Raw genomic sequence first — 23,008 nt, 5'->3', positions numbered from 1 at the left:
CTAAGTCACGACAGACTCGTATTATCGTATTTGAATACCTCAGCAATATGACAAAACCGCCTTAAAATATAGAATAGACTATACATGAGCTTTTCAGCCATTGGTCAGCGAATAGATAGCCCTGCCCCCAAACTCACATCATTGGTACTGAGGTTTCCGAGCAATGTTTTGTATTACAGTACTATATGTACTATAAGTTCAGTTTCAAATGACATGCATAAAATATAAAATAGTTTACTTGTAGTTGACTTTGCATACTAATCTGCATACAAAGTATCTTACTTTAAAAAAGAAACAATGGGCAAAATCAGATGCTGAATTTTTTTTTTTTTGTGATGTCCGGACCTGATTTGCAGGTTAATGTGCTGATCTACATTGTGTAACCCACATACTGAACCTAAGAACTGACAGGTGACCTCATCCTGTCAAAAGGTACAGTCATGTGGTATTCAACAGGATAATAATAACTGAAACATCTTCTGTCAGAATTGGAAAATACAAAGAGATGATAATCCGGTAAGGGTGGAGACTGATCTTTAGCAAGTTTAGGATGAGACACGTACACTTCACGATGACTCTGCGCCCCCTGCTCGTTTTTCACAATATAATAAACAAATAAATAAATAAATTACCCATATCGCTTGTACATAATGGAATGAAAAGTGCAATTAAAAAAATATAAAAATAAAATAATATATATATAATATTAAAATAACTGCAATTAAATAATATAATATAACATACAATGGCTCATACGACTTGTACGCCATATTACAAGTCTCCCAAAACACAAAATAACACAATAAAATGTATAAACAAAAATTAAATACATCTCATAAAATAAGTAAATAAATGAATGAATAAATACACACACACATACACACATAAATAAAATAAAAATGATGGCCCTTATGATTCCAAAATAACACGCACACATTAAAAACATAAATAATAATAATAATATTTTTATTATTATATTAATAAAATATGGAGGGCTTTTATGCATGACAATGACCTCATTAACTACACAATTTACAAATAGTTAAACAAGTTGAAGTGGGGTAGGGTTAAATGCTACGGCAAACCGTCTATTATATAACCGCGTCCTCATTTTAAAACCACTGCTGGTGTTTGCTCATTGTTTCACATTATTTGTATATTTTCCATAGCAACACTTTCACTTAAAATGTCAACCTGCATGTTTGAGTTTCCTCCATGTCCAAAGCCTCTTACCACATTCAAGCGAACGACTACTATTTGTCCTGCTTACTTATTACATTTAAATAAACAACATGCTGCCTTTAATAATGCATTCATCTATTTGTCGCTTGGCCCACATTCATTATCTACAGATTATCCCGCCTTTCGACGGAAGAATGAATAAGTCGTTTACAGCGGGAAACGGGAGTGTTTTAATACGGCTGTTAAAAGTTCACTGTCATGTCTGAGATTATTGAACCGTGATATGACGTGAGAGGTTGAAAGATGGTAAAAACTGGCGATGACCAGTTGTACGTCTGAGGTTTTAAAACAGGATGTATGCGAAGTTATGATTTTAAGGCCTCGCAAGACATTTCTAAAAGCAATTTCTCCTGAATCAGTTACAAAACAGCTGATGTTGATGAAGCTCAACCAGCTCAAAGCTATTTTTGAAATATAAAGGACATGCAGAACCGTATTACTCAACTATGACTAATATTTAAAAGACAATATCAAACGAACAGCCCAAAAATCTCGAATTTAAACTTGCATCGTCTTTCATGGAAAGAAATGTGAATACCCACGCTAGACTCGAAGAGAGAGTTTGATATAAAACAAATGATTTGGGTGGAAATTTTACTGTACCTCCCACATGGGAATGGAAAAAATGGTGCCATTGTGTTAATCGTAATATCTTTTTTTTGCGTGCGTGTGTCTCTTAGCATATGACGACTAGTCAAGACCAGCAAAATAAGTGTTTAGTGTCACCGATGACCTTTATACTATTTACACATCAGAAATACTGTCATGCTTTTCTTGTCTCAGAATAGCTCAGTAAAAACAGGAAACGTTTTTGCGTAGAGCTGCAACCTCACGAAATTCACTTCACTGTACGCATCTGTTTTAAAAAAGGAAAGAAAGGTCTAATGAAAGCATATCGTAACGTACGATCTTCTGAAGGTGGACTTTGTAGCAGGCCATGAAGTTGACTCACTTTATTGAACGAAGGTCATGCTGTCCAAAAGGCACGTCTCAAAAAAACTGTGGGATTTAAAGAGACAGTTCGTCTATAAATGAAAATTCGGTTATTTTTGTTGTCACAAAATTTGAATGTTTTTTTGTTTTTTTCCCCGCAATGGGGTACAAAACAACACTGAATGAAAAAAAAAGTATTTAAAAGAATAAAGAAAGCAATGCAGGCTTAGAATGAATTTTGGGGTAACCGTCACTTTAAATGCCCACTTGGTTTAGTTACATTTAAATTCTTGCTTTGATGTCGTTGCTTAGTCTTTCCAAACGGCTGAGCGTTTAACGGCACGGGCTGTTAAACAACTTAATCATTTGTTAATATTGATTTTCTGGCTCCGTTTCTGTTTTTTCCGTTTCATTTCGTGCCCGTTCTGCTTCTTCGCGTCTTCAGGAAGTGCTTGCGAATTAAACATCGCTTCAGAATTTAAACATTGCATTATAAAAACGCTTGCAATCTGAGCTCGGTCGGTCCTGCAGTTTCTTCCTGTGGAAACCGGTGTGTGAGTTCTTTTTGTTCTGTTGACCCACCCACGTCACGGTCTCTCCACTCACGGTGGTGTAAAGATCACACCGCACACAAGCGCTGACCACAGCATCCTGCGCCCATTGTTGTGTGCCGGCTGTAGAGTGTGTGAGGCGAGCGGAGGTTGGGCTGAAGCGTCTCCAGAACTCAAAATAACTCGCAGTGGGTGCGATGGTTTTGACCGAACATTTGATGACCTTCAAGATGAAAATCGGGAGAATGAAGTTAGCGAACGACCTTGAAGAAGTCCTATTACGCCCCTTTTGACAAGATGTAATATAAGCCTCGGGTGTCCCCAGAACGTGCCTGAGAAGTTTCACCTCGAAATACCCCACAGAACAGGCATTATATCCTTTTGAAATTGTCTATTTTGAGTGGAAGTGAAAACGTGCCGTTTCTGTGCGTGTCTCTTTAAATGCAAATAAGCTACTGCTCCTCCCCGCCCCCTTTTCCAGAATAGGGATGTGCTTTTACTGCTAGTAATAGACGCTGTTAAAACAACAACAAAACCCGATTATCATATCTATCACGCTGAAATCGAACATTTTAAATAGTGCTGTCAAACAATTAATCGCGATTAAATCACATCTAAACATTTTTTACATTAATGTATGCGCGTGTGCTGTGTATATTTATTACGTAGATATCGATACACACACAAAGCATATATTTTGGAGTTATTCACAAGCATATATATTTATTTTTTAGATTAAATATAAATGTATTTAATATACACACACAACTGATTTTTATTAAATATATACGTGCATGCGTTAATTATATAGACAAAAATATACACAGCACGCACATGAATATTACGTAAAAAATGTTTTATTTTGGACGTGTGATGGAGCAACACGCCCGAAGCTTGCACGGTCCTACACTTCCTGCATTGTCTTTTTATTTGCTTACATTATAAGCAGTTTTGATTTATCTGCTAGTAAATAGTCTATGATTAATGTTATATATGCATCTGATTACTTTTCTGCTTATTTTTTGATCTGGAGTTTCACTACTGCGTGCAATAGTGCCTCCTACTGCACAGCAGGGAAACAAGGAAAGACGGAAAAATGTGTCAATGGTGAGGAAAAAATTTAAGGATAGTTCACCCCAAAAATGGAAATTCTGTTATTAATTACTTTCCTTCATATCGTTACAAACCCATAAGACGCACGTGTCTTGGTACTGTCGTGGTCGTGAACGTGCGCCAAAAATTGTTGAATAAAGTCATTGTTATTATTTTTCGCGCACTAAAATATTCTCAGCCTTATAAACTCATTCCTTTCACACTTTCACTAGTTGATGTATTTTGCCTGCTAACAACCGTCCAAGAGTGTGTGCGTCAGAGCAGAATTCTTGTCATTTTTTTCTGCAAGTCATGATACTTTCCACCGCAGCATCGTTTCCATCACATGCCAAATTGTGCATTGCGTATAATAACATTATGTGATGGAAAAGCGGTGGAAGTCGCATTTGACCAACGCCAAAAATGGCCGATGGCGTTGACATTTATTTTGAACTTTTATAACAATACAACGAATGTGTTTGTATGCGTCTTTAGCGCGAGATATATCCAAAGATCTCTGCCCAGAAAGGAAGTACGTGCATTTCAATTCAATCATTTCAATGTTCCTCTGTTCATCAAATGTTTTGTCTATTCAAACGATGCTATATTGAACTTTAAAAGGGAATCTGAGGCTTTATCTGGAAATAACTGTAGACACAGGAACAATTTGAACAGCTTCCTTCCAAATTAAAATATGAATAACAGGCTTAACAAATGTCCACTCACTCAGTTGAAGGCTCTAGTAATATCAATAGCATAATAAAAGCTATTAAATTTTACAAAGAGTTTTACACACAGGCATTCATTTACAAATTCATTTTGCATTAATAATGTCACATATTTTTGAATATAGCAAGATATTTGAAAGAAAATATCTACCTGGTCTCATGGCATAAACATGCCTTGGTGCACTTTTTAGCGAGACACAAAATATGTACCAATGAGTACATATTACTGCAGTTTACAAAAAAAATAACACTAGAGGGAGTGTGTGGTTGTGTATAATATTAATATTGTTTTGAATATCTCGTTACAATTTAAAAATAATATTAAGGTTTTCGCAGATGGCAAGTTTGTTCAGTAGCTCACGGAGTACAGAGACAAAACGTGTGGTAAGGTACATAAAAGAGTCTTTCAAAAGGTTCTAGAATATACATGGGATATCACTTGATTTTACCCGTTGGCATTCTACAATAAATGTTATGATGCGGTTTGAGGGAAGAAGCCCTCGAAGAGTATATACCCTTAATAGTTTTTAATCTTTCACAAAGTAGCAAATAAAAGGTAAGGAAGGCAGGCCGGCTTACAAGCAAAACCAAAACCAAACTGAACTGAAACGAACAGGAACTATATACACAGAGTAAATTACTAAATTAACAAGACACAGCTGAACACGATGAAACAATTAACTGAAAGGTAGGTCACACCGAACGCATGGAACATGAAAAACAACAACACAGAGTCCAAAGACGCGACAAATAGAGATATAATAATGCCTTTTTAACTATACGGCTTTCAGTAAACATGCACCTATAGGCCGCAGAGCCTATTTGAGTAGTTTCAGAAGTGGAAAAAGTTTACACATTATTTATTTACTCAGCTCATCCATTGAATGACTTTTAACCCTGTCCCTGTCTTCTGGTCTTGATTTGGTGTACGCACAGGGATGTCCTGTAACCTTAAGAACTTGCGAGAAGTTCATTGTGAAATGCAAAAAAAACAGTCACCCACTTTTTGTTATTTTAACCCATTTCACAAACAGGTTTCAGTAATGAACTGCCGCCTCCTTTGAGCTTCTTCTACTCGTTCATCTAAACATCGGCTTCGGCGATGCTTCGTTACGATAAAAGCGAGTTACCGCCATTTGCACGATAACCTCTGCAATCGTCTCCAAGCCACTAGGCGTCACTATACGTTTAAGGCGAGTGCGATTTCAGCCTGTGCAGAAACATTACAAACGGAGCACATGTCAAGTCATATGTTAAACTGTCCATTCTACAGCACAGCAGTCAACACCGTACAACCATTTGCGCAACTGAGCGAGTGGAAGTCATTCGGAGAGCGATGGGCTGAAGCAGGGGGGCTCGGTTATTCTGGCCTCATTTCTCTTCCTGCCTCCCTTGTTTGGTGAAAGAGGCTTTACCTCAGACCTCAGCAATGTCTCTCTACGATCGGTTTGTTTGAACAGGCACGTCCCTAAGCCTGCCAGCACAAGACACGCATTTCAAACAAATCAGTCAATGACGGCGCGTTTGAACCGATGTTATGTTTGAGATTTCATCCAAACCGGTGGCCTTCCTTTTCTTTTACGTCGAGATTGGACTTTGAAGCATACATCAATATTTGATCAAACTACAGATCCCGATAAACAGATCATCAAGGTCGGAGTCGAGTGTTTTTTTTTGCGAAGAAGTTGCGCGTATTCGCAGAAGCGGGAGTTTTATTTGTTTAACATAAAGCTCTCGTTTACAGAAAAGGTCTTTTGTGCCGGTTTTCCTTGTGTTCCTTCACTGGCGGGGGGATTGTGCGGTTGGAAACTGCAGGTTTTGGTCGAAGGCCCACATTCCCACATGCGCAGGAATCCCGCTTCTCCTCCAGCCGCGTAAATAAAGATGGCATGGGGATGATGGTGTGGGACGGGTTGAGAGTGTGGACGGGAAATAAACCAATTTGATTTCAGCAAGATAGTTGTAGCAAGGTCTGAGGGGGCAATTTGTCTGTATTGGAAAACCCGGTCTTGGAAAGATATTGGATATGCAAAGTATATATACGTAAATGCTTTAGGATTTCAAAGGAATTACGTGGGAAAACGTCATATAGTGGTATCAAACAAAGCCGGGGTTATTTTAGTTAAACTAAACCAAACTAGGCTACAATAAACTAGACTGACTGACTGAAAAACAAACAAATTAACTAAAAAAAATAAATCCAAACTTTACACACACACAATGTAATTACTAAAACATAATTTTAAATTTTTTTATTATAATTATAAAAATACAAATACTAGAATTTATGTGACATGCACTGAAAAAAAAAAAAAAAAAAAGTATATATATATATATATATATATATATATATATATATATATATATATATATATTTAATTAAAACATTTAAAAATTAAACAAAATAATTGTCAAAAATTATGCTAAATAATAACTTTTAAGTGTTTAGTTATTTTAGCTAACTATGATTATATTTGAAGTCGTCTCATTAACAAATAATTCTAAATTCTGACAACCAGAAAATGGCAAAACAAGTATTATTTAAAACCATTCCTTAAAATGATGTGCATGCGCTTTAGGTTGCATTTAAAAAGGATGCAACCTATAAAAAGTGCAGTTTAAAGCGATGACATTTGTAAGCGAGGCTAAAGTGCAGAAATCCGCTTTGTTTGCGGTCAAATATTAGAATAGAGGGCCTGAAAATGACATTTGAGAAACGCTGAAGAAAACGTTGATTGTCATTGTCGAGGTCTCTGGTTAGACGCGTTCGCACTGAATGGATTTGGAAATGCTACCACAGCCCCGCAGTATGCAGCGTTGTCGAGTAGCAAAAAGACCTCAAATGTCAAGAGAGTTGTTAAACAGCCCGGTTGAGTCATTTCTGTATTGACTATCACACAGACAGATAGAGGGGGACATTGCGTGTCTGCCCCCATGGAAGGGACTTTGTGTTCAGCGGATGTTCGGCAGCACATCTGAATCACTCCGTCAGATCTTAGATGCTCTCAGACGGAAAGAGCAGCGTACGGCAGGCCGGATTGCCTTTTGAGTTCAGCTCATAAACAGAATAAACCTCATTTCAAATTTCCTAGCTTCAGGTTACGCATTAGCACTAACGTGTTGTTCCAAATAAATGCAGCACTGGGAAATATAAATCAAGCCGTTAAACGTGTTTCACGTACTTGAATCTTTTTTATCTGGCATTTAAATGTCAAATTATTCTGTTTAATCAGACGACTGGAATTAATTCCGTTGTAACGTGAACTGTTGAACACTTTTCGAAGTTCGCTAGAACGAAATCGAGAGGTATTCGTTGACATTAAAGGAACAATACGTACAAATAAGTACATGGATATTACTTTATTATTTATTTTTTGGAAATTCTATTCATACTCTTAGTTCTGAACTCATGTGACATTAATGATAATGATGAAGACTTCAATAAATGAATACATATACACACACACTCATAAACATAAACATTCATAAACAGGTTATGTTGAACCTGACAACCAGATCAGTGTGGTTTGATAACTGCAGACCAGTTCTGTAATCTGGAACAATTGATAACATTTAATTAGAATAATATTATTAATAATAATAATAAGCGTATTCATAACCATTTATTAATGTGGTCACTGAGTCAGTATGTCGAAGCAGATCAGCATGATCTGATAATATGGTTTAGTGTGAACTGGAACAACTCCGTTCATTGAGAAGATTAAAATCAAGAGTATTTCATGTAGTTTTTAGTCATTGTGGAGGTGAATAATAACACACGTTCTCACATAAAGCTAGCGTGTGGCCTGAGAAGACACTTTTATCACATAGTCATGTGTTGTGTATGTTTTTTTCAAGCCTTATTTTCTTCATCAATTTAATAAAATCACAGAATGTTCAGTAATTCTTCCGAAATGTATATAAAGTTTCCTTTGCTTAAAAAAAAAAAAAAAAAAAAAAAAAAAAAAAAAAAAATATATATATATATATATATATATATATATATATATATTTTTTTTTAATAATAAAATCATTAATAATATCATTATTAAATATATATATATTAAAATGTTCTTCACATCAAGGAACAAAAAACCCTAAAGTTTCTTGTTTCTTTTAAGAAAAGTGTTCACTGAAAGGTTCTTTGAGGAACCAAAAATGAATCTTCTATCTATGGCCTCATTTTCCTACCTGAAAACCCCCCATCTGGACACTTAGAGTCAATTCTCTGATTATTTTTTTATAGTGCAGATCTTTTAGACTCCGTTACACTCTGTCCGTCACATGAAGATTTTATTTTTTCTGTGTTGACCTTCACGTACAGTATGATTTACAGGTGCCTATTTAGCTCATATCTTCCAGTGGCTTTGTTCCATGTGGGGGCTTGTTTTTAGATGTAAAAATAACCAATGGGTGAGTGGTTTCCATCCACCATGTCTCGCCGTCTCTGAGTTTAAGACGCCATGTTGATGGAAAATGAAAGAAAAAGATTAAAGAAATAGAAAAGTCCCCAAATCGTTGCAGACACGTAATATTTTACATCACATCTGTATAAAAAGATACAACGTTTATTGTTATTTATCAAGCTTCTCCTGCATTATAACATTAAATACTCCCTCAAAACATATCAATATTGCAATTTTTTTCATTATTACTCAAAAGTAATGTTTTTAGATGGTCTGAATCATCGTGGCATTTCTCATAGTGAAAGACGTCATAGTGAAAGTACAGTCAAATTAACAATGAATATTCAGCCCTGAGAAGAGCGTGTCCTTGATGACTGAATTAATGCAACGTTTTTTAATCCGCACTTGCTAAAAACGATTAATCAGTTTAAAATGTAAAGATTAATTACTTATTAAAATATATACATTTTAAAATGTAATGATTATATAATTAGTTAAATTAAAAATACATTTTTATATTTAAAGCCTTCAATAAAATTTTTTAAAATATAAAATAAATGATGTTAGAATTTCTAATCTTTTTATATACAAATATAAATCGTAAAAGACAAAATATATGCTGCATGATTCCATATATATATATATATTTATAATAATAATAATTATTATTTAAAAACACAAACATAATATATATATATATATATATATATATATATATATATATATATATATATATATATATTTTTTTTTTTTTTTTTTTTTAAGCAGAATAGCTGAATGGCATGTTAAACATACTCCGATAATACTTTAATATTTGCAACTTATAGTTGTTTTTTTTTTTCATAGTGTGTGATTGTACAGCACGTTGTTTAATTCCTCAGCTGTGTGAAGTCTCGTTCTCAGGTTAAGGCTTGTATATTTGCCCGAGGTTCCTTTCAAACTGTCAAACACGGCCAGATGTATTAGCTGTTTTTGCGTACATATCCGAAGCTAAAGACTCGAGCAAAACATACTTGTTACGTGAGCTCACTTTTATTCTGCTTATCGACGGAGCCAAGAAATGTTATTTAATCATACTGTACGCCAGCATTGCTTTGTGATGGTAAAACAGATTTAGCGCTAGGCCCAAACGAGAAAGACTAAACAGTCCATATATTGTACGAAGCTCTGAAAAGAACTGGCTCGGTGCATTCCAGTGAAAATAGGCAAACCAGAAGCAGCCGGCTTCGTTCCTGCATTACATTTCATTGCTTTTTTCGCTGCGTCTATGACAGGCCTCCCAAGAGTGAAACCCTTCCAAAGGTTGTTTGGATATTTAATTTAAGGCCGAGACTTTTGCTGGAAAGCAGGCCGTAAAATCCCTCTCCGGTTGTATTGTTCAAACTCGAACATATTTGAAATTCCCCCAAGTGGACGAGTCTCCTAACAAAAATAAATCAGTGCGGCGCAAGAGTGAGCGCTTTATTTTAGCGCTCTTTTAACGTCCCTCTTTAGCGGGGCGCGCGGTGTTGACATTGGATCGGGTTTTGTCATCACAGGTGCTGCAGGTTGCACGTAGGATCTGACTGTCAAGTGGTAAAACCTTAATATTTTTTCACCCCCCCCAAGGCCTAACGAGGCGTCCAGAGCAGGGCGTTGTTGCGGGAGACTTCCTTAGAAAGCACATTCCAGACGACCGTCCTCTTTTCCTACTTAGAGCGATCTCACTTCATTTTCTCTAAAAATATTCAGACTGCAATCAATGAAAATATTCATTTATGCAATTCACGTCAAGCAGGTTTACATTGTACTATCATTCATGAGTTTGGGATAAGACTTATTTTACATTCATTTATGTTTTATTAATTTTATTATTGAATGAAATTTTATTGATCTAAAGTGACAGAAAAGACATTTTCTGCAGCCCTTTTAAAATTTTATTAATCTAAGAACCCTGAGAACATATACATATATACATATATATATATATATAAATAAATAAATAAAGGTTATATATATAATAAATAAATAAATAAATGAAAAGGTTAAATAAATAATTGGGTTCTTTATCAGCATCAGTGATTCTATAAAGAAAAGAATGCAGAAAATAAATATATACATTTTAAAATAAAAAAGTTATTTTAAATTAATATGATTTTTCACAGTGTGGTAACACAAAACATATTTACATAGAAAAAAAAAAAAAAAAAAAAATAAATTGATATATATATATATATATATATATATATATATATATATATATATATTATGGGTAACATTATATAATATATATATATATATTAGTTGATTATATATATATATATATATATATATATATATATATATATATATATTATAAATTAAGATAAAAAATAATGCAACAATTATATTGCTTGCTATTATGTTAATGCACTACAGAAACATTAATGTTAAATGTTATTCATAATTTAACCATTTTTGGTAACACTATTTTGATAGTCTACTTTAGACTTTCTACTAAGTCTAAGTAACTTTGCAATTCAATATCAACTAGCAGTCATTATATATATAGTACAGTAGACTATACAGTAGACTGTATAGTTAATAACTTCTAACGTTTTGATGGGTCCACAACATATACTGACTATCAGAAATGTTACCAGTATATGATAACTTATTCCAATTAATGAGAATTAGTTAAAGTTAAAGTTATAGTTTAGCAGGATGTCTAAGGTGGGCTATCAAAATAAAGTGTAACCCAAATCTTTTCCATTAGATAAATGCATTCATGGTGAGTAAAAATTGGTTTCAAAAACTGTTTTAAGTATGTATGACTCCTAACTAGAGGCGTAGATGGTAGCAACACTTTGGCAAACATTATTTCAGAGCACAGACTTTTACAAATAATCGCCGCATATCGTTTTCATATGCACACGTTGACATTTACGTTGACAGAAAGTGGAAGAATTCGCATGCATTCGCGCAGAGGCGTAAAAACCGTTACAGGAAGTAAAAAATGATGCTCCAAACCATCAAAGAGCAGCTTTCACAGGAACACAAGTGTTATGAATACATTTGTTTCTTGGTTCTTTTTAATGAACGTCTCATATCAGAATGCACATGTTTAGAGGCCAAGAAAAAAACCCTCAGAGTCAACCGTGCACGCCGTCATCTCTGTTCAAGCTCACGCGGGACGCAGGTGTGCAGACGGCGGCGAGAAGGAAACCACAAGCTCTGCAGACAGACAGCTTCCACAGATGAAGAAAAGAAAATGAATTTAAGTGCAACCGTAGTGGCGAACTCGGAATAAAATGTGCGTTTCAGACACGGGTGATGCGTTATCGTCGCAGCTTTTTGGATTTAGGAATCAAAAATACAGCCTTGCAGCTGTTGAGCGTCGTCTATGGCACATTTTGCGGTTAAATGTCACCTCGTGCTGTTTTTGTAATTTCAAGAGCAGATGTGAAAACTGAAGCTGAGCATACAGTACTTGCAGGAAATGACTCAATTACTAGTATTTGCATATACTTTTCCCCTCGCAATAATGTTTATTATGGAATTCGTTTGAAGGGGTTCCACAAACGCTGCGAGTTTTTTTGGCATATATTTATATATGCATATAATGCTGTCAGGTATACTGAAACAATTACACGATTTATTATTTTAGCTCTTAAAGGAGTAGTACACACACACACACACACACACACACAAAAGTTTACTCCACCTCAGGGCACACAAGATGTTGAGGAGTTAACATCATAATAGATTTGGAGAAATTTGGCATCGCATCGCTTGCTCGCCAATAGATCATCTGCAGTGAATGGGTGCCGTCCAAACGGCCGATTAAAACGTCACATTAATTCACGAGTAATCCAAACCCCTCCAGTCCATCGGTTAACGTCTAGCGAAGTGAAAAGTTACACGATTTTAGTAAACAAATCCATCATGAAGCTATTTAAGCTGTAAGTCGTTGCCACTAGAGAGCAATTATCATGAAATAGACTTGTATTTTACGGTTTGAACAGGACAGTTTTAACAGCGGATGTGTTTTTTACTAACATGCAGTTTTTCATTGAACGATATAAATAAATTGATGAACTGATTGCAGATTATTGTGATTTTTTTATTTTTTTTTGTCACTTATTCTGACGGCACCCATTCACTGCAGAGCATCCGCTGGTGAACAAGTGACACTGACATACTTGATTCTGATTGGTCAATGCGTAGATTCAGTCCACAAATATGTTTTCATGACAAAAACTGAAATATATATTTGACTGTTATACGTGTCTGGCAACCCCTTTAATGTCTGTCATATCACTTTATGGTTTATTTGTGTGCTATATAATAATAGGGCTATTTACAATAGCTTCTCAAACAGTTCTCGGTCCCGCTTTATGGCCTTAACTACCATATACTTACATTTAAATAAATAATTTAGTTCAGAGCACTTATTGTGCACACACACGTTTTACCCTGTACTTATATTTTAAAAATGCCTGCATGCAATTGCCTCTGTAATTAATTTCTGCAATTACATTAATAGTGACACTGGCGTTGATCCATCTCTTAAACCTTAACCCACCCAAAAAAACACCAAACCTGTTCCTAACCTTACCCAACAGCAGCAAAACTGATACGAACCAAAAAAGTACATAATGCCACTTCGTATAAAGTGAGACCAGTTCTTCAAATATTGTTCCAAGGCCAATGCCTCCCAAAGCTGCAGTGAGTAACGAGGAAAAAGACACACAGCTCTTGCACGCTCTGTCTCTTTTCCACTTTTTTTTAGACGTTTCCCATCAGGATATAAACAGCAGTTTGGTAGGTCGGCGGAACCGCACAGCGCAGCTTTTACAGAAAGGAATCAGCTTCCCTTTAACCTGACAGCAACACAACAACGCCGCCGTTAGCGAAACCCCGCGTGGTTACAGATTCCAGCGCTGAAATTACGGTAAGGAACGAGGAAGACAGCTGACAGGTGACAGCGGCGCATGTTAATTCACACGCTTGACCTCTGCTCCCACGTTCAGACGGCAGCGGCTGAAACCCCTTCCTGCTTTTCAAGAGCACATGTATGGAATATCTCTACAAGCTGTGAGTCACGCGGGCTTTGCTTAACTCTTTGAGCGCTTCCTGGCAGCTCGACGAGGGGCAAGCCCTGTTAGTCAGAGGAGGTTGTTTTTACGAGGTCGACCTGATAAATGCACAGACTCTTCTCTCACCCTAAAGAGAGCGCAAATGAGGAAACGCGTAAGATGGGAATCCACTTTCCTCTTACTGATTGTAAATATGTAGGGCGGCCGGTCAGGGATTATTCACTTGTTCTGAAATATGTACGTACTTACAGTCTGCATGACTGAGACGAGCGATGCGCGTTAAAGCAGCAAAGGTTAAGATCACATTCGGAGGATTCCTGATCTGACAGATGTGAAAAGTCGGGAAGTGGAACTGCAGCTACAGGGCCATCTAGTGGGGTTTAATGCTCCGAGACAGTAAAAAAATCGATATAAATATTTTTGTAATGCAATTGATAATTCGTTACGCGTTACGCTGTTGAACATTAGTGTGGAGGAAGCAAGAACGCATTCAATTAATAAAAAGCAGGTACACAAAGTTACTTATTGTCAACAGAATGTTGATAAGGGACCGTAAAAATAAAGTCAAACTCAAAATAGTTTTAATATTTGAACCTGGATCACACCCTGGATCGCAAAAACCAGTTATAAAGTTACATTTTTCGAAAAATCTGGAATCTGAGGGTGCAAATAAATAAGCAAATAAATAAAAATACATATATAAAATAATGATATAAATTGGCATTTAAAGCTGTCCAAATTAAGTTCTTTGCAATGCATGCAAATAATCAAAAATTAAGTTTTGATATTTACGATAGGACATTTACTAAATATCTTCATGGAACATGATCTTTATCTAATATCCTAATGAAATATAATTTTGACCCATACAATGCATTTTTGGGCTCTTTCTACAAATGTACCTACGCCACTTATGACCGATTCGTTAATTTTAGGATTGATTTTTAGAAAAACAATTTTGTGAAATTTCAGATTTTTTTATTAATTTTTACAAAAATTATAGTTAAAATGCTCCAAATTCTTTCAGACACCTCAGCAACATTTCCTGGCAGTTACACACAATATGGTTACAGCTAAACATACATTTTTCTGACAAACCGAGTATCTATGGCTCAAAATGCTGGGAAACTGTCTGTTACTCAACACTCTTAGATGCACCAGTAGACTTTGGGTTTCTTAGCAACCTGAAAATTTCTCATATCCCACCCACAATAAAGAAAACAGGGAAGTCGGTGAGAAACAGAAGGCAGTATGACACTGATATGTGGTATTCTCTGACTTCCCAATCTAGATTCACCATCTCAGCTTTAAAACGTTTGTTTGACATCCAAATTTTCCAGACTAACTTTATTATTATTATTACTATTTACATGCAAGATCCTTTGTGGTGGGGTTAGGTAGCTCTACTTCTTCTACACAGCTTATTTCATCGGGGGTTCCTCAGGGCTCGCGTTATACATGCAGTATGTTTGTACATCTGCTGTGTTTGTTCAAGTAATAAATAATAATAATGACAATAATAATAATAATAATAACAGCACTTTTTTAATTAAAAGTTCACTATATATAAGTATCTCTAAAAATAATAATAATAATAATAATAATAACAACAGCACTTTTTTTAAATGAAACATTTGCAATATATTAGTATATCTAAAAATAAGCAATAATAATAATACTATAAACAACAACAACAAAAAAATGCACTACCATGGCATTTGGAACAGTACACCATGTATCCATTACACTAAAACCACTCAAAAGAGCGTGTTTTTGTACTGGCAATGATGTGTTTTCTCAGTTTTTTCCATGGTTAAATCATCTCTGTCTGCTCAGAACGTCTGCTACCTCTGTCTGTGACATCATCAGTGACACAAACCATTTCAGCATGTATGATGTCATGAACGAGCGCTTAATTTCAGAGCAGCAGATGAGCGTAAACGTGTCACAAAACACTGCCTTGCTGTCATTTACCATACATCCGTACCCACATTTACCAAACATCTACGCCGCAGTGGTTTACAGGACTCTCTCGATTTACAAGGCCGCCAGTTTGAACCCCACTTCAACATTTTAATTCATACCGTATATGTAAAATTGTCGCTACTGTGAGTAAATAAGTTTAAGAGCTATATGTATAAGGTGTCACTGTGCGAAGTGTGGGAATACGTGATTCATTCTGTTTTGTTCAGTTCTCGCTCACAGCCGTCAGGACGGGAAGTCAAAGTCGCTTCTAGTGAATGCTTCCAATGTAAACAGCCCTGTTGGAAAAATATCATCTGACGAATACGATTAGATGACATTCTGCCTATGAGACTTGTGGCTTCAGTGTTGCGAACCTGCGTTTGTGTATGTGAGCGCGTTCGCATGCACATACGCCGCCCGTGATGGTGTGAAACTGTGACGAGCAGATCTTCCAGGAAGTAAGAGCAGATACATCACGTTTCACTTTGACTCGTCTGTCCGTTCGTTTTCGGTACTGAGATTGCTGCATGAGATTTGAAGATCTGAATTTGCTCATTTTTCAAAGGTTTAACGCTCGCATCACGCAGGTGCAGTTCTCTAGTTAAATTCAGTTTAGTCCATTAGTGCCATTAAAATACAAACTTTTAGCGAGAAATACGTACAAACAAGGACGTGACGCAGCAGCTTCCAAAAGAAATGAACACTAGAGGCAATAAGACACCTTTTATTCATTTTTGCACAAAGTTTTGATACATAAAGTGTAATTTTTGCACAATTACTTAAAGAGTATCATGTTATGACAATATTAATATGCTGGGAGATTTGAAAACCGATGTTTTTAACCGTTAGCATCACACATATCCAGCTTCATATCTATGGGTTTTCATAGTTGTTAGGTTTGTTCGGGAGCTCACGGAGTACAGAGACGTACTTGAGAGGCGAAGAGCCACTCGGTTTGACAAAAGAGTTCAACAAAAGACTTCAAATCTGCATAAAAGGTAGTTGAAATGGCATGGATGGATCAACATATGCCTTTTTTATATCAGTTTTGCATTTATTAACACTGTCAGGTAGGTTTAGGGTAGATTTGGTGTAGGACGTATTTCTAATGCATACATACCTATATCAACATAATAAAAACTGCAATACATATAAAAAACTGTGTTTTAGCGTCACACAGTGGAACCTGTGGCGAAAGGTACGTAAAATGGCGTTGCACAAAAAGTGCACAGAAGTACATATTTTTTAAGAGACCAGGTTGGAATTAGCATGATGGCTAGTCATCTTTCTTGCAAGGTTTTTAGGCCATTCAAATCCTAACCCAGACAGCACACGGACATTTGCAGGATGTCCGTTAAAGATCTTTTGACCTGAAAAGCATCTGGTGTCTACAAATGCCGGACAGTCGTTCAGATGTCAGTTTTACATACATTCTAAATCATAAACATCTTGAAGACATCTTATAAGCGTCTGTTTGACATCTAAAAGGGCTAGTTCTATAGTAGTACTGCAGATGAGCGAAGGCTCTCAAATATGTCTTGCAGTTGCAGACGTCAATAGACGTCTCCAAGATTTGCATCAGGGAATTTGCTCTGAAATAAAGGGAGAAAGGCAGTGTCAACAGTCAAGAAAAAAAGGTGTATATATAGTGTATATTATAGTATGCTATAGTAAATTTACCCATTTAGATCTTAGATACAAGTTTTAATAGCTAAAAACCTTTTTAGTGCAAAGCCTATGTGTGGCTTTTGTGAATTAGCTTTTTGGCTAGTCATGACTAGCTGTACTTAAATGCTGCTGTTCATGGGAATAAGGGAGTGAAACAATTTGGTGTAAATTTCACTTTTTTTTAATTCAATGACATTTCTATTGTTAGCGAATTTCACCTTTCACCTCGATTTGGCACCTAAACATATTCAGAATATGGCCCACATAGCTTTGTGAATTAGCGTGATTACTAGCTAGTTATTTTACAGTACTCGAAACTGCAGCCTTTCAATATCTTTCATGTCATTCAAATCCTAATTTGCTCAAAGAAAAAGGGCATTAATACACTGTCAACAACGATAGGTATGTCTATACAAAAAAAAAGTGCTTATGTGTTGTCAATTAGCATTTTGGCTAACAGCAGGCAATACGTGTTCAATTCTGAGAATACTTTCTTGTAAAAGGTACTTCAGTAATCTTGGTTCTGTTTACAGATACTAAAAATATCGCATTTACAATGTATGTTGTCACATATAAAATGGCTTCAGAGTGCCTGTGTGCATTTGCCGCTCTCTGAAGGGAGGCTTTCATATCTAAAGGAAACAGCAGAGGGCACTGATGCTCTTCCACTGGAAAAAAAAATAAATAAAAATCTGCTCTTGGGATGTCTGTTGCAGATGTATGGCACACTTGAATTATAACTACTGCAGGCCCCACATGGAATCCACAGAACCAGAACGCCTTGTCATTCATAAAATCATTTTAATTCACCATCCCACCAGGCATTTGTTTACGGTGGCTAATTTAACTTTGTTAAACAAAGCTGTGGTTTTGGTACATGGAAACAGTGTTTCAAGGGATTTTCCCTCAAAATGACACCTAAAAAGAACTAGGTACACAAACACAGGGAATAATACATTCTCAAGTACATCAAATAAAGAAGCAATAATGTGATGAAATGAATACATGCAAATTAAAGCTAATAAATGATTAACAAAAAAAAAGCGCTTTGCTAAATTCCTAGAATTCATGCGAAATATTGTTAAATAGTACTTGTGTTCACGTTTTTTAAAATGCTAATTTTAATGCTAAATCCGAAGCATATATCAAACCTGTTAAGTTTAACTAAACCACAAAAAATAGACCTCATACTTTATAATTGCTTTAAAAAAAAAAAAAAAAAAAAAAAAAAAAAAAATATATATATATATATATATATATATATATATATATATATATATATATATATATAAAAGCACTGAGTATAACATACATCTTGTTCAAAGGCCACAATACATCCAGACAACTCTCAATCATTAATCCCAAAGGGATATTACTGCTTGAACGCTCATGGATTTACAGAGATGGATGATTTAGCTGTGAGGAACGTTCTGAGCGCACTGGATTTAAGTTCAGTCCAACTTGAAGTTCCCCAGACTGCTGCTCCTCCTGCTGAGAGACCTCAACGGGCCTGTATTTTACCTTTTGTTCTAGCAGTCTGTTTCGTGTGGGGTCTGGGCTTTCTCTCAGACAGCGTAATGTGTCTCCTGCGAGCTCAGCTGCACACTCTCATTTTAATGAAAAGGTGAATAAAAAATATTGTATCGCTTTTATCTCTCTCCTGCTTCATTTCACTGTTAACAGCCAAGTCATTTTTTGCATAAGAATTCAGCAGAATCTCTTTTGCAATAAAAAGAAAAGGAGTCTCTGATATTTTTCTCGGCGTTGTATCATTAGATATATATATATATATATATATATATATATATATATATATATATATATATATATATATATATATATATATATATATATATATATATTTTTTTTTTTTTTTAAATGTCGTAATGGCTTAATTGTTTAGAATAATTAAACTCAGAAAAAATGCAGAGTGAGCCAAAATCTGGTAGAGTTCTAATGAGTGTTTAGAACTGAAATTATTTAATTATAACGAAATGCTTGAGAGCAGGTGTTCGAATCAAGGATAAAAATATAGTCAGCAAACATACCAAACTATTTTAAGCCACGAAATGAGCTGCTAAGCCTGAGCTTTAATTTAGCGGCGCATCTGTTTTATACGAGAGCAAGCGCCACTGGCACCTCAGCAAGCCAAGGCTCTGAGAATCGTGCCATTCCCAACAATTCATCTCAGTGAAATTAGTAACTATTTTGCGTTTTCATCTCATTTGTATGGTTTTGATCTGGTTATGCCTCACATTTATATATATATATATATATATATATATATATATATATATATATATGCTTTGAGTTTATATGAATGATGTGGGCAACAATTCGTATGTTTTTTTTTTTTTACTCATGATAGCTATCAAAATTGTGTTGTATGAGTTTATGTGATTTACGTAGCCATCAATCTGTACGTTTTTGTGCGCAATCTACTTACGCTTTATTGACGTAAGGTTTTGGGATGGACCTCAAATCTTTCTTTTTTCTAAAAATCGCACGTTTGGGGACAAAATCTTCAAAGCGACGACATATAGATACCCTTTTTTGAGGCCTCTAAACACCATTCAGTCAAAGTGTAAAGAACTGTCCCTTTAAAAGCACAAAGAACCTTTTTTTGAAACAGAAAGTTTCTTCAGGCTCTTTGGGAACCATTTAGACCAAAAAAGGTTGTTCTGTGGCATTTGAAGCACCTTTTTTGAGTGTTTGAGTTTATGTGAATTGCGTAACGTAATTTGTTAGGTTCTGGGGTGAACATTGCTTTCGTTTTTTTCTAAAAATCATACATTTGAGAACAAAATCACACCATATGAGTTTATATGAATGATGTCGCCACCAATCCACATCTACTTGATGGATATATTTTGGGCTTTGGCCTCCATGCTTTCTTTTTTCTAAAAGTCGAACATTTGCAAATGAAGGCACAAGGTATGTGCTTACACTCCATTGATAATTAAGTTCCAAAGTGGAACGTTATGCTTTCATGTAAAGAAAATAGTACACTTGCGACACAATCTCACATCATATGAGTTGATATGAAATATATGATAAGAAAAATCATTCACAATATCTTTTGTATGTTTTTTATGATCTGTTTATGTCTAACTAATGGTTAGGTTTTGGGGTTGACCTTGATGCTTACTTTTTTTTTTTTTAAATATATGTTTGCGATCAAAATCACCTGATATGAGTTTATACAAATTAGCCAAAAATTTGGCAACACAAATCATCTACAATATAATTTTTTGTACGATCTGTTTATGTCCCACTAATGGTTGGGTTTCGGGGTGGACCTACTTGCCTATTTTTTTGTAAAAATCGCACATTTACTCGAATCACCAATTGGCAAACTCTCGTACAAACTCATTTGCGCATCTTTATGCATGATCCGATTATCACTGATGGTTATGCATCATGCTTTATGTATCAAAAAAATCACATTTGTGAACAAAATCACATTGCATGAGTTTATATGAATTGACCACCAATTCGCTAAAGCGTAGTTTGTTTGATACGTTTTGTGCAGCATCCAGCTAATAGTTGATATGAAATATGAAATGGCTCTCTTTGTAAAGTACTCAGATCAGTTGTCTGCAGAAGTAAAGGTGACAGGCAAGGTTTTAGCACTGCTAATACATGTGTTCAAGTTGAGAAGATTAATAATAGACCGTTTCTCTAAAGAGCTGTTTCTAAAATTCTCTAAAGACTGGTTAGGTAAAGGCTTTGATGCACCTGAAAAAAAAAAAGTTCCTTCAAGTACACAATACACAAGGGGTTCTCCAGTGGGTTGCAGCCTTATGAGGAACCTAAAACGCCTCGAGTATCAGTCTCAGTGCTGGAAAAGAGGTTGAGAGTAATTTATTTCAATATCAGTCTCAGTACAATGCAAATATGCAGTCGAGTACTTCAGGTAAAAGTGAATTTATTCAGTAACATGTTGAATGCTAAAATGCTTCTTTCTTCTTACCAACATGGCCGATGGTAAAACCTTTCAGAGGGATCTTTCCTATAGCTTCAAACCTCTTGCTCTAATAGCAAACTCGACTGTCTCTCAACGCTGTATTGAAAACTTTATGAGGAGGTTTGAATGTGAGCGAAGCTTGACCTGCATTTTACCACGGATTCCTCCGTCTGTGTCTCTCACGTCTCCTGTCTGGCTAAAAACTCTCCTGAATCCAGCGCCTTAAAGAAACAGGCATCCACGAATTCACAAACGATCATTCACATATTTTTATTTTGTTCCATGTAACAATTTTCACATCTTATCGCTATGCGTTATTTTCCCAAATGGGTACTTCATTTGTTTTGCTTGCTATTTACGCTCCTATTTTCCAAAGCAATGTGAAAATCTTTTCGGAGGGTAACTACTTACATTTTAGGCCTATGCTTTGAGCCACAAAAGCACGCTGTCGAGCTGTGTTTGCTGGCGATATCTCGGCGAGCCCCGCGCTTGCATATTCACAGCTCAATAACTAAAGGTTGCCATATCACACTTCCTGGTATTAAAAGTAAATAACAGCAGAAGGAAATCTTAATAGGATGACCTACTTTTGTACACCTGCCTTTTTTATTTTTTTCCTCGGGAAGTGCTAGTAAATTCTTTTTCTTGCTCCATCTTGGGGCAACGATTTGATTAGGCTGACTTCGAATGTCTGTGGGAAGCAAAGCAAACACACATACGTCAAGCCTGAACGGAAATAAACCTTCCACCGGACAAATCCCATTTACTCAAGCTCGAATGGGTGAAGTAGGGGTAATTCTCTGAAAATCTCCTCTCTTGATAAAGTGATTTTTTTCTTTGCTGTTGGTATCCTATGTGAGCGCAGCAGTCGGCAACTTAAAATAATATTTAGTATTCAGCACTCGCTGATGTCTTGTCTCTCCTGGCAGACCTGATCTCTGATGAAATCTTTTACCTCTCAATTCTTAATACGAACCAGAAACCATGAAATGAAGTGGTATGTAGAAGTACTGCTCTCATAGTGTACTTTAATAGAAAAATAGAGTGTATTTCGACTCATTTTAAAGTTATTTTTGAAACTTCAGCTTGCGATATGAATCACAAACTAAGCTGGATGTCTTAGAAGATAAACGGCAGCTACATCATTTTCATTTTACAGAAACATCTGTAAAAATGATCACAGCCTAAGCATCCTTGTTTACGGAACAAGTAAGGATAAAGTAAAGCTTTATACTGCCATCTGTTGGCCTTAATGTAGAATTGCATATTGATTCACATTGTTGACTGCAACTTTGCTGTTCATTAAGACACTATTACTCTAAGGTTTTGTGTAATTGGTACAACTTTATGTGTTTAAATGTCAGAGCAGTAGACTTACAGAAAAATTGTTACACATATT

The 23,008-nt window shown here is 35.7% G+C and overlaps 1 long non-coding RNA gene across 1 annotated transcript; it reads right to left on the bottom strand.

The window, feature by feature from the left end:
• Nucleotides 1–21,298: 21,298 nt before the first annotated feature.
• On the bottom strand, nucleotides 21,299–22,098 carry LOC122359586. The gene is made up of 3 exons (XR_006252720.1): nucleotides 22,021–22,098; nucleotides 21,616–21,830; nucleotides 21,299–21,483 (listed from the first exon to the last, which is right to left on the bottom strand). It is a non-coding gene; the product is annotated as an uncharacterized LOC122359586 (long non-coding RNA).
• Between the last annotated feature and the right edge of the window lie 910 nt (nucleotides 22,099–23,008).

The sequence above is a fragment of the Puntigrus tetrazona genome, chromosome 15 (assembly GCF_018831695.1).
Source record: "Puntigrus tetrazona isolate hp1 chromosome 15, ASM1883169v1, whole genome shotgun sequence".
Lineage (NCBI taxonomy): Eukaryota > Metazoa > Chordata > Actinopteri > Cypriniformes > Cyprinidae > Puntigrus > Puntigrus tetrazona.
The sequence above is the reverse complement of the archived record's forward strand: the minus strand, read 5'-3'. Positions and strand labels throughout refer to the sequence as shown.